This window comes from Patagioenas fasciata, chromosome 26 (genome assembly GCF_037038585.1).
Source record: "Patagioenas fasciata isolate bPatFas1 chromosome 26, bPatFas1.hap1, whole genome shotgun sequence".
In the NCBI taxonomy this organism is placed as follows: Eukaryota; Metazoa; Chordata; class Aves; order Columbiformes; family Columbidae; genus Patagioenas; species Patagioenas fasciata.
The window spans coordinates 858,502-874,612 of record NC_092545.1 but is presented as its reverse complement, the minus strand read 5'-3'; the positions used below and the strand labels follow the sequence as shown (position 1 = coordinate 874,612).

Below are 16,111 nucleotides of genomic sequence, written 5' to 3'. Positions count from 1 at the left end.
CAGATCCTGCAGCCCCTAACTCTGCACCCCAAACGCTGCACCCTCAGATCCTGCGTCCCCCAACCCTGCACCCCAAATCCTTTACCGCAAAATTCCCCAAACCTGCAAACACAAATCCTGCACCCCCAGTTCCTGAACATGCGAACCCTGCACCCCCAAACCTTCAGCCCAAAGCCCTGCACCCCCAAATCCTGCCGTACACAACCCTTCACTCCAAACCTCTTCAACCCAAGATACTGAAACCCTAAGCCCTGCCCCCCCAAACCTACATCCCCAAATCCTGCACCCCCAGGTCCTGAACACCCAAAATCTGCACCCCCAAATCCCTTAACTCCAATAACCTGCACCCCCAATTCTGCGTCCCCAAGACCTGCACCCCCAAACCCTGCACCACTAAATCCTGCACCCCCAAACCCTGTACCCCAAATCCTGACCCCCACAAGTTGCACCCTAAAAACCTGCACCCCAAATCCTGTCCTACCCAACCCTTCACCCCAAACCCCTTCACCCCAAGATCCTGCTGACCTAAACCCTGCACCCCAAAATCATCCCTCCCAACCCTGCCCCCCAAACCCTGTCCCCCTAAAGCCTGACCCCGAAACCCTGCTCCCCAAAACCCTGCTACCCCCAATCTTGCACCCCCCAACTCTGCACCCTCAGATCCTGCTGCTCCAAACCCTGCACCCCCAAATCCTCCAGCCCCACGTCCCGATCTCCCAAACCCTGCACCCCACAACCCTGCACCCCACAACCCCTTCACCCCCAAATCCTGCACCCCCAGCCCTACCCAATAAACTTTCCACCCCCAAATCCTGCCCTACCAAGCCCTCCACCCCAAACCCCTGCACCCCAAGATCCTGCACCCTAAACCCTGCACCTCCATAGCCTCCTTCCCCAAACCCTGCACCCCAAAACACTGCACTCCAAACCACTGCACCCCTAAACCCTGAACCCCCAAATCCTGCACCACCTAATCCTCCAAACCCCTAACACAACCCCCTAACCCCTTGTCCCCAGGGCCCATTGTGGCACCATGGTGACCCCCTTTGTTCCCAGGGCCTATTGTGACATCCTTGGGACACCTCTTTGTCCCCAGGGCCCACTGTGACACCGTGGAGACCCCTCTTGTCCCCAGGGCCCATTGTGACATTCAGGGGACCCCCTTTGTCACTGGTGCACATTGTGACAATCCAGGACCCCCCTTTGTCCCCAGGACCCATTCTGACACCGTGGGGACCCCGCTTGTCCCCACAGCCCATTGTGACATTCAGGGGACCACTCTTTATCCCATGGGCCCATTGTGACGTCCCAGGACCCCCTTTGTCCCCAGGACTTATTGTGACATCCTGGGGACCCCCTTTGTCCCCAGGACTTATTGTGACATCCTGGGGACCCCCCTTTGTCCCCAGGGCCCATTGGGACACTGTGGGGACCCCCTTTGTCCCCAGGGACCATCGAGGCTTCCCAGGACCCCTCGTTGTCCCCAGTGCCTCTTCTGACATCCCAGGACCCCACTTTGTCCCCAGGGCCCATTGTGACACCATGGAGACCACACCTTGTCCTCAGGGCCCATTGTGACATGCTGGGGACCCCCTTTGTCGTCAGGGCCCATTGTGACATCCTGGGGATCCCGTTTGTCCCCAGGGCCCGTTGTGGCACAATGGGGACCCCCTTTGTCACTGGAGCCCACTGTGACATCCCAGGACTCCACTTTGTCCCCAGGGCCCATTATGACATTCAGGGGACCCCTCTTTGTCCCCAGGGACCATTGTGACACTATGGGGACCCCCCCTTTTCACTGGGAACCCATTGTGACACCATGGGGACCCCGCCTTGTCCTCAGGGCCCATTGTGACATCCTGGACACCCCCCATTGTCCCCAGAGCCCATTGTAACATCCTGGGGACCCACCCTTTTCTCCAGGGCCCATTATGACTTCACAGGACCCCCCATTGTCCCCAGGGCCCACTGGACGTCCCATGACTCCCTGTTGTCCCCAGGGTCCATTGTGACACCGTGGGGACCCCCTTTGTCCCCAGGTCCCATTGTGACATCCCAGGACCCCCCATTGTCCCCAGAGCCCATTGTGACATCCTAGGGACCCCCTTTGTCCCCAGGGCCCATTTTCGCACCATGGGGGATCCCTTTGTCACTGGGGCCCACTGTGACATCCAAGGACCCCCCCTTGCCCTTAGGGCCCATTGTGACATGCTGGGGACCCTCTTTGTCCCCAGGGCCTATTGTGACATCCTGGGGACCCCCCTTGGCTCCAGTGCCCATTGTGACGTCGCAGGACCCCCCATTGTCCTTAGGGCCCATTGTGAAATCCTGGGGACGCCTCCTTTGTTCCCAGGGCCCATTGTGACATGCTGCGGACTCCCTTTGTCGCCAGGGTCCATTGTGACATCCCAGGACCCCAACTTGTCCCCAGGGCCCATTGTGACACCATCGGGACCCCCATTTGTCCCCAGGGCCCATTGTGACATCCCAGGACCGCCCGTTGTCCCCAGGGCCCATTGTGACTTCCCAGGGCCCATTGTGACATCCTGGGGACCCCCTTTGTCCCTGTCGAGGGTTAAGATTCCTAACCCCAACTCCTAACCCCAACTCCTAACCCTAATCCCTAACTCTTAACCCTAACCTCTAACCCTAACCCAAACTCCTAACCCAGACCATAACGCTAATCCTAATCCTAAACCTAAGCCTAATTCCTAACCCTAAACCCAATCCTAACCCAATCCCTTAACCCTAACCCAAATCCTTAACTCTAAGCCAAACCCAAACCCTTAACCCTAACCCAAACTCCTAACTCTAAGCCTAAGCCCAACCCAGACGCCTAAGCCCAACCCAGACGCCTAAGCCCAACCCAGACGCCTAAGCCCAACCCAGACGCCTAAGCCCAACCCAGACGCCCAACCCTAACCCTAACCCAAACTCCTAGCCTTAAGACTAACCCTAAATCCTAACTCAAACTCCTAACCCTAAGTCTAAGCCTAACCCAAACTCCTAAGCCTAACCCTAACCCAAACTCCAAAACCTAAGCCTAACCCTAACCCAAACTCCTAACCCTATGCCAACCTTAACCATATTCCTACCCTTTCCCCCTAAACCTGAAGTCTTACTGCTTACACAAACACTATTCCCTAACCCCTAACCTTAATCCTTACTCCTAACATTAACCCTAATACTAACCCTTATCACTAACCACATCCCTACCCATAAGCCCTAAACCTAATCCTAATCAAACCCTAATAATAACCCTAAACCTACCCCTAACACCTATCCCTTCATCTAAACTTCTAGTATTAGTCCAATCACTTACTGTAATCCTAAAGCAAGGCTAAATCGAAGACCAACCTCTACCCCTAACTCCAACTCTAAACCTAATGCTTAGCCCTCTTACTCTAATCAGAAATCTATGCCTAAACCTAAAACCAAACTCTATCCCTCACCCAAAACCCCTCACCTTAACTCTAACCCTAATCCTAATCAAACCCTGACCCTACCACTAACTCTAACCCAAACGTAACCCTAACCCCAGCCCTACTTCCTAAAACCAACCCCTAACCCCAACCACTTCCACTGACACTACTCTCTATCCCTAACACTAATCAAATCCTAACCCTAACACATGAACACCTAACCTAAACCCAAATGCAAACACATACCCGAACCTAAAATCCTAACTCTCAGACTAATCCCTAGCTCCTAAGTCTAGCACTAACCATAATTCCTAACCCTAAAGCCTAACTCTAACACATAACCCTAATCCCAAACATCACCTAACTGAAACACATACTCCTAACCCTAACAGTAATTCTAACCCTAACTCTGACCCTTGCCCTACGTTTAACCCTATTTCTAACCTTCGATCTAACCCTCCCCCTTAAACATAAATCAAACCCGTAACCCCAAAGTCTAACCCCACTCCCTAATTCCTAAGCCTAACCCTAACTGTAACTCCTAACACTTACCTTTACCCTAAATCGAACCCTATACCTTAACCCTACTACTTAACCCTAACTTAAACCTCATAGAACCCAATCACAAACTTCTAATCCTAACCCTTAACGCTATGCTCTAACCTCTTGCCCAAAGTTTAATCCTAACTCTAACACTAAGTCTAACCCAAAACCTGACCCATAACCCTCACTCAAAACCCTAACCATGCTCCCTAAGCCTATCCCAAACTCTAACCCTAACTCTATCCCCTAACCCAAAACCTTACCTAACACTAACCCTCAACCTTAACTAAAACCTAACCCTTATCTAAATGCTAAACCTAAACCTAATCCTAACCCTAACTCTAAATCTAACCCTAACTTAACCCTTAAACTAAGCCCTAATTTTTACCCTAACTCTAACCTTTACTGTAAATCCTAACCCTAGGACAGCTGGGAGCCAAAAGGCTGAGCTGAGGACGCAGCTGAAGGTCGGCTTTTCAGGATTTGCCTGATGCAGTGCAGATGAGGACAGCCTGCAGAACAGGAAAAGAGGCTGACATGATCTGAAGGCCAGGTCAGGAGCCCCCCTCTTCCTCCACACTCCACAGTGCACAAGCACAGCACTCAATTGCTACCATCTTAGCCAACCCAAGAGAACAGGAGAGGTGGCTGCTGAAATCACTCCCTCCCCCGGGCCACCTGCCATGCAGTTGTCTCGTGGAGTACTGGCCTTGCTGCCAGTCAGGAGCCTGAGAGCGACTGGCACCACTAACCTCGACTTGCCAAAAGGCCCAGGAGTTGGGCTGGGTGCTGTCCATGGGGAAGGTGTGCTTGGCAAATTGGGAATGAGGTGGTGTGCAATGGTCGCTTCTGCTCGCCTTCCACAGGATGCTGCGCTGCAGCTATTGACATGAAAAAAAAAAACACAACAAACTTGGCGATCTAAAGAAAAGAGGTTTCCATGAGCCAAGAGAAGAAAATAAGAAGGAGAGCCCAGAGAAAAAGGAAGGGTAAAGACACAGCAGGGGAGAGGAAAGTGGGGGTGGTCAACAAATCAGAAGTGTTTTCTGTTAGAAGCAGAAAGGGAAAAAGGAAGGAGGGAAATGTAAACAACAGAAACCCCAGCGCACTGTCCTGAGCCCTGGCTGCACAGCGGCGCCCAGAGGGCCGGTCCCAGCCACTGACTGGAGGCTGCAGAGTCTCCTCCTCCCATCACCCCAGGGGACAGGATACCCAGAGAAGATTGGCGAGGCCACCCCGCTCCAGGGACTGGCACCCCCGCCCCTCTGTCCTGAGCAAGAAGACAGGAGGCGTTCCTCCAGCCTTAATCCGGGATGGGAACAACAGCAGGGACCTGGCCCTGCACCCCAAACCAGAGCAATTGCTGCAGCCCTGGGGCTGAGGGGCTCTCCCTGTCTGCCTCCAGCTGAGCAAGACACCCAGCATCTGGTCTACACTGTCCCCAACACAATCTCCAGATCACAAGACACAAGGCACCTATTGAAGACCCCAGGCAGAAGCTCAGACTCACCTTTTGGCACAAAACACCAGCTTCTTGGCTGGTAGTGGTGACATGGTGCTCTGGCCCTGAACAGCCTTCAGGACTCACCTGGCCTGTCACTGGGGAAGACACGGGTCTGTTGGTCACAGCTTTTTTCACCTGATCAGAGACGCTGGCCCCAAGAGATAAAACAGAGCATGAGCACAGGGCCCCAGACTGCACCAAAGCCCTGAGCCTGCCCCCAGCCAGGCCCTGGCCAGCATGCCGTGAGGGACGGCTGCACTGTCCCCCACAGCACGGAGCCTCACTGGAGGAGTCGTGGCTCATGCTCAGGCAACGGGCTCTGCTTTGCCAGACAGAGGCAGCACAACAACAGCAGCTGCTTCCCTCTTGCCCACACCCTGCCTGACACTGGCAGTTAAGCAGCCTTGAGAGCAGGAACGGTGCAGCTGCAGGAACATCCCCTGTGAGAGCAGAGCTCCCCCCACCCAGACCCTGCCCCAGTACCTGATCTCCAGCGCCAGGTCCAGGAAAGGGTCAGAGGTCTCCCAGATGCTCCTGCACACTGAGAACTTCACTGCAAAAGCAAGAGCAGTAAGCACACCCTGGCACAACACCTGCACCCAACACCACCCCAGCACAGCACAGGCAGCTGCCGTGTTCCCCCTCTCCAGCTTTGGGCTCTGGGATGTCGGCACCAGGATTCACAGCGTGCAATTCCACTGCGTGCTGGGACAGCAAGTGTTGCTCCGTAACTGCCAACGTGGGTTCTTCAGCTGGTGGCAAAGAGCTGGGGCCCACAGCCAACAGCATTTTCCATCACCACAACACACCCCACAACCCACAGGAACATCCAGACTGACCAGCTGCAGCTCTGGAGAAGTTACACACACTCAGCAGTTTTCCCAAAAGGTTTTTGCTCCAAGGCTCTCAGGGAAACCACTGCCCTGAGAGTCACAGGCCCAGGACCTGGCAGCCAGCGCTCACCACGGGAGCACAGGGATCTGCCAAAGATCTGGTGAACCAGCACGGTGGTCTGGTGATCCAACCTGGAGACAGCAGCACCAGAGCTCACACTGCCCCTCCGCAATGGCCACCTCCGTGAGCCACCGCAGGATCCAAACCCATCCCAGTGGCAGCTCCTCTCTCCTTCCAGTCAGGAGCATCTTGCCAACATTTATCCAGCACTTGCAGTGGCCACTAAGCAGGCCTGGAGCTGTCAGGAGAAAGGACTCCCTGGAGCTCACCCAGCTCTAAACTCAGCCCCAACCTGCTGCTGCCTCGGCAGCCGGCACTGCGAGCGGCGCAGAGATGGAGCAGTTGGCAAAGAGCTTTGCAAGGCAGAGCCCTCTGGGGCACAGCACTGAGCTGGACCCACTTCCCCTCTGCGTGACCGAGCGTCAGCCAAGAAAGCAGCAAGCTAAATTTCACAGGAACGGAAAATTAACATGGAAACGCTCATTTGTTCCCAGGTCGTACCTGTGGGATCGCCCCGAGGCTCACGGACACACTCAGGTGAAGCAGTCAAGGAGCCGCTGCCTACAGGGACGGCTGGAATCGAGCAGAAAGGAAAAGCGTTTCCATTTCACGTTGTGAAATGACCTGCAGCGCCTGGACGGGGGTCAGGCAACAACACGGGACCCAGACGCATGCTGAAATTGCCAAAGCTGCAGAGGGGCTGCAGAGCCCTTGTCTGGGACCTGGCAGCTTCCAAACTACTGTGTCCAGGCCACATGCAACACCCCTCAAGGACCAGATGGACCAACACGGGGCCTCTCAGGGCCTTCTGACCAGGAGACCTCTCACACACACAAAAGGAAACCCACACTAACGTGGGAGCATGGAGCACCAGGGCAAAAAATGATCATCCATGTTTCTCCTAAATCAGAGCCTGCTGGCTACTGCAAGGCTCAACTATTGCAAGAAAACGTTCACAAATAATAAACCAAATACTAACAAACGCAAAAGGCCAGTAACCAATGAACACTGAACACTTACCCCTGCGATTCCCCTCAGGCTTAGGAACAGGATTACACCAAGAGGCTTGATCAGCATGGACTGCAGGAACCAAACAGGGAGTCAAACACGGGTGGGAGCTTCCATGGCACGTTGTGATCTCCTGCTTCCTCAGTCACCTGCTGTGATGGGAGAGGGTGAGATAATGACACGAGACACATACAGAGGTGTGTGTTCCCACAGCTAGAAACAGAGCACGGGTGACCTTTTTGCTGAGACCTAGCAGGTTTTCAGGCAAATTGAACATTCATGACTTGTCTGTGTAATACCACCAAGGCACAAAAAGCTTTTGGAAAGCCTCTGAGAGGATCTTGGGTACAATCACACACGAATAACCTATTAAAACACGAGTGTTTATTCGCTCAAGCAGACAGACAGTGACAACTCACCTCTGGGACAGCCCAAGGCTCCTAACCAGGACCCAGCTGAGAAGCTCGATCAACTCTGCCAAGGCCATGTCCTGGAGTCAAGCACAGATCAGAGAGGTTTCCAGGCTCACCGAGCAACACTCCTGCATTCCAGGTAAAAGAGGACATAGACAAGAGAGAAAAAACAAAACACAACACAACATATTTAGGACAACAGTGCCCATATCTTGCAGAAAAATAGCCGTATTTGGGGAAAAAACTGGCAAAATGACAAAATATTCCAAATATTTGGGGGCTAAATTGGTCAATACAGGCAAAACAATCTGAGTATTTGGGCAAAAAGTGGCCCAAAGAGGCAAAAACATCCACACTTGGGTGCAAAGCTGTCGGCAAACATGAAAACATCCCATATTTGGGATCACAGTGCCCATATCAGGGGAAAAAATGGGCAAAAGCACCTGAGTATATCGGGTCAAGAGAGGCAGAAAAAACCAAAGCACCACTAGATTTGAGCAAAACTGGCCAAAAAGGGGTATAACATCCCCAGATTCAGGGTGAAACTGGACCAAAGAGTCGAAGTATGCCCAGATTTGGGTAAAAAAATGGCCAAAAATGGCCCAAACACCCCCAGATTTGGGTATAAACAAAACTGGAAAACCAAAGAACTCCCAGATATAGGCAGAAACGATCCCAAAGGGCACAAATGTGCCCAGGTTTAGCTCTAAAGTGGCCCAAAGTGCCAAGGCAATCCCAGCTTTGATTTGCAACGGGCCCAAAGGCTCAAAGCGCGCCCTGGGATGGGGCCGTGTGGCACGAGGCTGGGGGGCAGGGAGGGCCCCACAGGGACTCAGTGCTGGTTTCTGCCCTGTGCCAGCACTCCCAGCCCCTGCTTGCCCAGAACCTGCCCCTGAAGCAGCCGCAGCCCCTCTCCCCTCCCTGCGGGTGTCTGCCCCCTGCCCACACCCTGGTGCTGCCTGGCTCGCCCTGCCCGGCCCAGCCCGGCTGCTCTCCCGGCCCCAGCCCCAGCCCTGGCCCCACTGCTGCCCTGCTGAGCTGCTCGGGGCTGGGTGCTGCCCCTGCTCGCCCACCTGCTCCCTGCGCTCGGCTGGAGCAGCCTGGGCGTCCCGGGCTGGCAGGGACACCAGGAGGAGGAACAGGGTGAGGACCATGGCCCCCACGCTCGCCCCATGATGCTGCTGCTGCCAAGACACAGCACAGCACGTCACCGAGGGGCTCTGACCTCACAGTCACATTGGAATCACCACATCTGCACACTGCTGCATGGCCTTGTGCTACACCAGCATGGAAGGAACAGAAGTGGAGAAGGGGGCACCTATTTTGGGAGGCAGCTCTGCCTGTGGGAGTGCACAGGCTCTCACTTCTTGCTTCCCAGAAATCAATCAATCAATCCATCCCAAAAGCTACATATTAATAGTAAAGTTAAATAAAAAAAGCCAACTTCAAGGGTCTTTACTTGTAGCTATATTTGTCAGGCAGCTCTCTGGGAAGAAACCAGCTTTTCCTGCTAGTTTGACCACAGCTTCAACGCCTTTAAAGCCACCACTTCTGAGCTTTGCTGCTCCAACACAGCCTCACAGCCCAGCAAAATCATAGTGCAGGCAGAAAGCTTCACCATACAGAGATGGAGACAGTCAGGAATACGTTCCTCTCAAAAGCAGACACTGCAAGCCACTCTTCCTCTTGCTTACCAAATTCAGACAGCGTTAGAAAACAACAACAACAAGGAAGCGAGATTCTTCTTTTATGCACCCCATTGTATGGACCATTCAACATCAAGTCCAACCGAAGTCTGAACCTCCGAATGAGAAATGCCATCTTCAAATTTCTAGGAAAATGAAGGGCTTTGAAGTGGCAAGACCATAAAATGTTCATTAAAGCACTGCCATGCAAGTCCGCAGCCCTGATCACAGACCACCTGCCCTGGTACCAAAGGCAGTGATGTTCTCAGCTGACATCTGGAAAGCAGCACAAAGTCTCATGTTCTCCAGTGCCAAGCATGTAGTTTGGAACTGAAACAGGGCAGTAAACCATCTCCAGTCAGTCTGTTTTCATTCGAGTACATCAGGACAAGTTCAGTTCACGTTCACCAGGAATCACAGCAGGTCCCACCCGTCCCTGCAGACCCCAACACCGCTCCTGTGCAGGGTCCCCAGGAGCAGTAAGCACAGAACAAGAAACCTCCCTTCCAAAGAAGGCCCACAGCTGCTCTTCCAACGAGCTGCATAAGCAGCAGCTGAGAACAACCTCTGCTGTAGCTGCACCAGGCTCTGCTGTCTGCAGAAGGAGAGCAGCTCCTAAATGATCCCCAGCCCTACAGACACAGCCCAGGGCAGTGATGAGGAACCACCAGAGTGCAGGGACATCTGGCCATTCAGTTGAAGCTGCTGGGGAGAAGGACAGAGGACTAGCAAGAGACAAATCAGACAAGAGAGAAGACAGAGGAGCTGAGAGAGAAACAAACACACAGGGAAAAGGACGGAGAGATGAAGGCAAAAAGGCACAATGAGCTGGGATGAGACAGGGAGGAAGAACCAGCAGGGCTGATGAGCAGGACAGAGGGATGGGGAGGGGGGAGGAGGAGAAGCAGGAAGGGGCTGGAGAAAGACAGGGAGGGGGATGCACAGATGGAGAGACAAAAAGAAAGACAGGGAACAGAACAAAGGGAATGAGAAATAAAGCAAAGTTGGGATCCAAATGAAGAGACTGGAAAGGGGAAACATGCAGCAAGGAGCTGGAGAAAGAGGAAAAGAGGGCTGAGCAGCAGGAAAGAGGAAGAGAAGACAACGAAAAGGCAGAGCCAGCTGGACAGGGGTGATATAGTGAGAAGGGATGGCACTGGGAACAGGGATGGGAGACAGAAAGAAAACCAGGACAGAAAGACATCAAAAGGAAGAGGGGCAGTAATCTGGACAGAAATGGAGAAAGAAGCAGCCGGGAAAGGGAAGACAGGCAGAAAGACAGAAGGGGAGCAGGAGAGAGAAAGAACAACAAGGGTTGGGGGCAGGACAGAGATTGGGGAAAAAATCCTGGGGCGGGCAGCAAGATGGAGAGGGAGTAAAAAAGAAGAGGGGCAGGAATAGGTGCAGGGAGCAGGACAGAGGGATACAGTGAGAAATGATGGGGCAGGGAGCAGGACACAGCAACAGAGCAGAATGTGACAAAGAGAAACCAGGGATGATGAGAAGCACAGAGCAGCGGAGACAGAGAGGGAGATACGAGAAACCCTGCACAGAGGTGGAGACGGGTGGAGGAAACGGTGAGGAAGAAGCAGAGAGGGGCAGAGAGAGAAGAGATGAAGAGGGAGAAGGACACGGTAGGAAAGAGGAGGGAGCAGGGAGGGAGGGAGAGGAGCACAAAACAGGACGAAATGAGCCCAAGGGCCCAGCACTCACCACAGTTCCTGCTCTCTGCACTGCCAGGCAAGCTGTGCAGTTCAGGCACTTCTGTCTGCCTGTCTTTCCCTCCCCTCCTATTCTGTAGCTCCAGCCGTTTGTCCATCCCGCACCTAAGAGAACACATGGGTGTCTGACAGCTCTCACAGCACGAGGCTCCCCAGACGCACCCCACACACACACACACTATACGGCCGGACAGTGATTTTCCCCACTTACACAGACCCTGCGGTGCACGTTTGTGATCTGCTCTGCTGAGGCTGCTCACAGGGACTCTTCCTCACCCAGAGGGGCAGCTGTCTCTGGTGCAGCTGCAGCAGCAGCTGTGGGGATCCCCTGCACTCCACCCTCCAGCTGCTTCCCCTTCTCCTGCTCTCTCCAGCTCCAGCCCCAGCTGCTCCTCTCCAGCAAGTGCCCCCTGCCCCCTCCCCCGCCCAGGAGAACAAGGCCAGAGCAGCCCACACACACCTGGGCCAGAGGCAGCAAGACATCTCCAGGGCCCCAGAGGGAGGAAAAAGGGCCCCAGGGCTGGGCCGGGGGCTGCTCGGCCTCGGGCAGCTCCACGGGCGCCATGGCAAAGCTCACGCTGGCCGCCTGCAGAGCAACCGCCTGCTCAGCCTGGGCTGCGCCACCATTGGTCAGGAGGGCTGTCAGTCTCCCCCCCTGAGCTGATCCTGCAGCTGATTGGCTGCCTGGGCAGTGATTCTGTCCTGGTTTGGGGCTCACCCTGCCCTGAGGTGATACTCTCTCTGATTGGCAACCTGAGGGGTTACTCCCTCCACAGTGTCCGCCTTCCCTGAGCCGCTGTTTCCTCTGATTGGCTGTCTGGGATTTCCCACTGGCTCCCCCCACCAAATGATTGGTCAGACTATTTGTCAATCATCCTGTGCTGCACTCCCACCAGGTGTGATTGGTGCAGTCAGCACAGCCCACCCCTCAGGGCTGCCCAGTTTGTTCAACTGTCGCCAACTGTCCTGCAGGTCTCAAAGCTCGATTGGCTGCTTACGTTTCAATCACATGACTTGCCCCGCCTCCTCAAATGTGATTGGCTGCATTTCATCCCCTGGCTGTCCACAGACTTCCGGGCGGTTGTTGCCAGGCAGCGGCTCCACCTGAAAATGAAGCTGTGGACCCTGACCAAAGGCCGTGGGTGATGAAAGATGCGTTGGGACCCTAAACATGAGGATTTGGCCCCAAGAAGAGGGCTCTGGGCGCTCAGAAGGACGGGCAGATGCTACAGATGGCGCTTTGGGCCCTGCACACGAGGGGACCCTCTTGGCTCCACCCGAGCTGGGTTTGGTGCCCGTGACCCCACGTTCCAGCTCTGCTGTGCTTTCTGACCTCATGGGCCCTCTTGTCCTGCCAAACTTCTGCTGCCAAACCCTGCTGTGGGAAACAATCCCCTTGCCAAGAGAACAGCCCCGGGCAGGATCTCTCAGCAAAGCGTATTTTATAAACGATTTGGCAAGACCAGGTGTTCTACCCAAAGACAGCACAGGGAATGGGACAAAAAGCCCCCGCTTACACATCCACCAACCCCAGCTGCACATTCCCTGCCCTGCTCCCCAGCGCTTGGCACTGCAGGGGTTACAGACTCCCCAGGGCTGGCCTCAGTTTACCTGTCTCATTCATCTAATTAACAACCCTCTCACCTTATTGATTTATTTGAAATATGGATTCCTGGCTCTTTGGTTGCCCTTCCCCCTCGATTATCTTTTTAAACACAGTGATCAGTTTGGACTGTGAGCACCTCGGTGCCACCCTCGGTGTGCACGTGGGGACAGGCACAGTGGGGCACAGAAGGTGCTAAGGAGCCATCGACTGCCCCGTTGGAGGCTCCGGATCATGGGGGATGTGCGACTGCCACAGTGGGCATTGTGACGTCACTGCTGATGTCACCAAGGGCCCCGCCCAGGCACCCCTATAAAAGCAGGGCCGTGGGTGCAGAGCGGCATCCTCTGGCAGCACAGGGCGGCGGCCACCCCACCATGGCCCGGTACCGGCGAAGCAGGAGCCGCAGCCGCAGCCGCCGCCACGGCCGGCGCCGCTACCGGAGCCGCTCTGGCCGCCGCTCTGGGCGGAGCCGACGCCGGCGGTACAGGAGCAGCCGCCGCCACAGGGGGACATGGCGCCGCCGCCGCTGAGCCAACCCCAGCACTGGCGTCTGCGGAACCGGCAGAGCCTTGGCCACCGCCACCGCCACACCAGTGACCACCATGGCTCCACCAATAAACTGGAATGATGGCACGGGGCGTGCGTGTGTCTCTGGGGTCCCTGTGGCCAGCTGTGTGTCCCACGGGTGTGTGTCTGTGCTGGGGCACGTATCCCATGGCTGGCATGGCCAGGACAAGCACGTCTGCAGGATGGAGCTGCCCCAGCCTCCCTGCTCCTGTGCTGGCTCTGACTCGTGCCCATGACCCAGCCCGTCTGCACATCCCAGCAGTCTCTGTGACCCAGGCCATCCATGTCCCAGCCTATCTCTATGTCCCAGCCCACCCCCGTGTCCCAGTCCATCTCCATGTCTCAGCAGCCTCTGCGCCCCCACCTGTCCTGGTTTTGGTAAAAAACAAGTTTCTCTTTTAGTGAATTTTGCCTGTCAGCCAAAGCCTTCATGTCAGCTGCATTTTCCTGGAGAACCAGACACATGTTTTGGCAAACCCAGCAATGGAATGGAAACTTATTGATAAGCACGGGTGGACATCTCGCGAGAGGGGCAACGAGAAACCGGTGAGCAACTGTGTATAACATTCCGTTCACGTGAATACTTCATATAAAAGCGGGAGATCACGAGAATCTCGTCCCTTTTCCTTCCCTTTTGCCTTTTTTCTTCCCTTCTGCTCATGGCCGACATCAGGAGAGGACCTTGCTGGTCGTCCCTGCGAACGGAGGCCAGTGAGAGACTGAATCCAGCTCCGGTTGGCTGCAGAGTCCAGTCCAGGACTTTGGGTGCTGGCTCTGCAGTTGCTCAGACTTACAAGATGGGTTTTGTATATTTGTATTATTTTCTCTGTTCTCATCAGTAGCATCAGTAAAACATCTTGAACTTTTCCAACTCTCTCCCCTCTGTGCTTCTTCCCCTCCCGATCGCCTGTGCTGAGTGGGAAGGGGGGAGAGGGAGGGGCAAAAGGGGGAAGTGGGGGGCAGAGGAGGTTGACAACACATCTGCCAGGGTTTGATTGTCACCCCGCAATCCTAACCCTCGACAGGGACAAAGGGGGACCCAGGATGTCACAATGGGCCCTGGGGACAACGGGGGGTCCTGGGATGTCACACTGAGCCCCAGTGACAAAGGGGTTCACCATGGTGCCACAATGGGCCCTGGGGACAAAGGGGGTCCCCATGGTACAACAATGGGCCCTGGGGACAAACGAGGTCCCAAGGATGTCACAATAGGCCCTGGGGAAAAAGAGGGGGTCCCCTGAATATCACAATGGGCTCTGGGGACAAGGGGGGTCCCCCGGATGTCACAATGGCCTCTGGGGACAAAGGGGGTCCCCAGGATGTAACAATGGGCCCTGGGCACAAACGGGATCCCCATGATGTCACAATGGGCCTTGGAGACAAGGGGTGTCCCGCCCTGTCACAATGGTGCCTGGGGACAAAGGGGTCCCCAGGATGTCACAATGGGCCCTGGGGACAAGGGGGGTCATGGGATGTCACAATGGGTCCTGGGGACAAAGGGGTCCCCACGGTGTCACAATGGGCCCTGGGGACAAAGTGGAGTCCTGGTATGCCACAATGGGCCCCAGTGACAAAGGGGGTCCCCACGGTGTCACAATGGGCCCTTGAGACAACAGGGTCCCCAGGATGTCACAATGGGCCTGGGGACAAAGGGGGCTGCCCAGGATGTCACAATGGACTCTGGGGACAAGGGTGGGTCCTGGTATGTCACAATGGCCCCTGAAGACAAAGGGGGTCCCCAGGATGTCACAATGCGCCCTGGGGAAAATGGGGGGTCCTGGGATGTCACAATGGGCCCTGGGGACAAAGGGGGCTCCCCAGGATGTCACAATGGGCTCTGAGGACAAGAGGGGTGCCAAGGATGTCACAATTGGCACTGGAGAAAAAGGGGAGGGTCCCCACGGTGCCACGATGGGCCCTGGAGACAAGGGGGTTCCCAGGATGTCACAATGGGCCCTGGGGACAATGGGGGGTCCTGGGATGTCACAATGGGCCCTGGGGACAAAGGGAGTCCCCAGGATGTCACAATGGGCCCTGGGGACAAAGGGGGTTCCCCTGAACGTCACAATGGGCCCTGGAGACAAAGGGGGGTCCCCAGGATGTCACAATGGGCACTGGAGAAAAAGGGGGGGTCCCCACGATGTCACAATGAGCCCTGGGGACAATGGGGGATTCTGGGATGTCACAATAGGCCCTGGGGACAAAGGGGGTCCCCAGGATGTCACAATGGGTCCTGGGGACAACGGGGGTCCCCACAGTGTCAGAATGGGGCCGGGGGATAAAGGGGGACCGCAGGATGTGCATAATGGGGCCTGGGGACAATGGGGGGTCGTGGGATGTCACAATGGGCCTTGGGGAAAAAGAGGGGGTCCTGGGATGTCACAATGGGACCTGGAGAAAAGGGGGGTCCCCAGGATGTCACAATAGGCCCTGGGGACAAAGAGGAGTCCCCTGAATGTCATAATGGGCCCTGAGGACAAGGAGGGTCTCCACGGTGTCACAATGGGCCCTGGGGACAATGGGCGGTCCTGGGATGTCACAATAGGCCCTGGGGACAAAGGGGGTCCCCATGATTTCACAATGGGCCCAGGGGACAATGGGGCATCCTGGGACGTCACAATGGGCCCTGGGGACAAAGGGGGTCCCCATGGTGTCACAATGGCCCTGGGGATAAAGGGGGACCCCAGG

General features: G+C 55.5%; 1 long non-coding RNA gene across 1 annotated transcript in view; it reads right to left on the bottom strand.

The window, feature by feature from the left end:
• Window positions 1-14,067: 14,067 nt before the first annotated feature.
• Window positions 14,068-16,111, bottom strand: part of LOC139825664 (uncharacterized) — a 214,482-nt gene continuing 212,438 nt past the window's right edge. Inside the window, exon 3 of the long non-coding RNA XR_011735879.1 lies at window positions 14,068-14,118. This is a non-coding gene — a long non-coding RNA (uncharacterized lncRNA). The remainder of the gene's footprint in view (window positions 14,119-16,111) is intronic.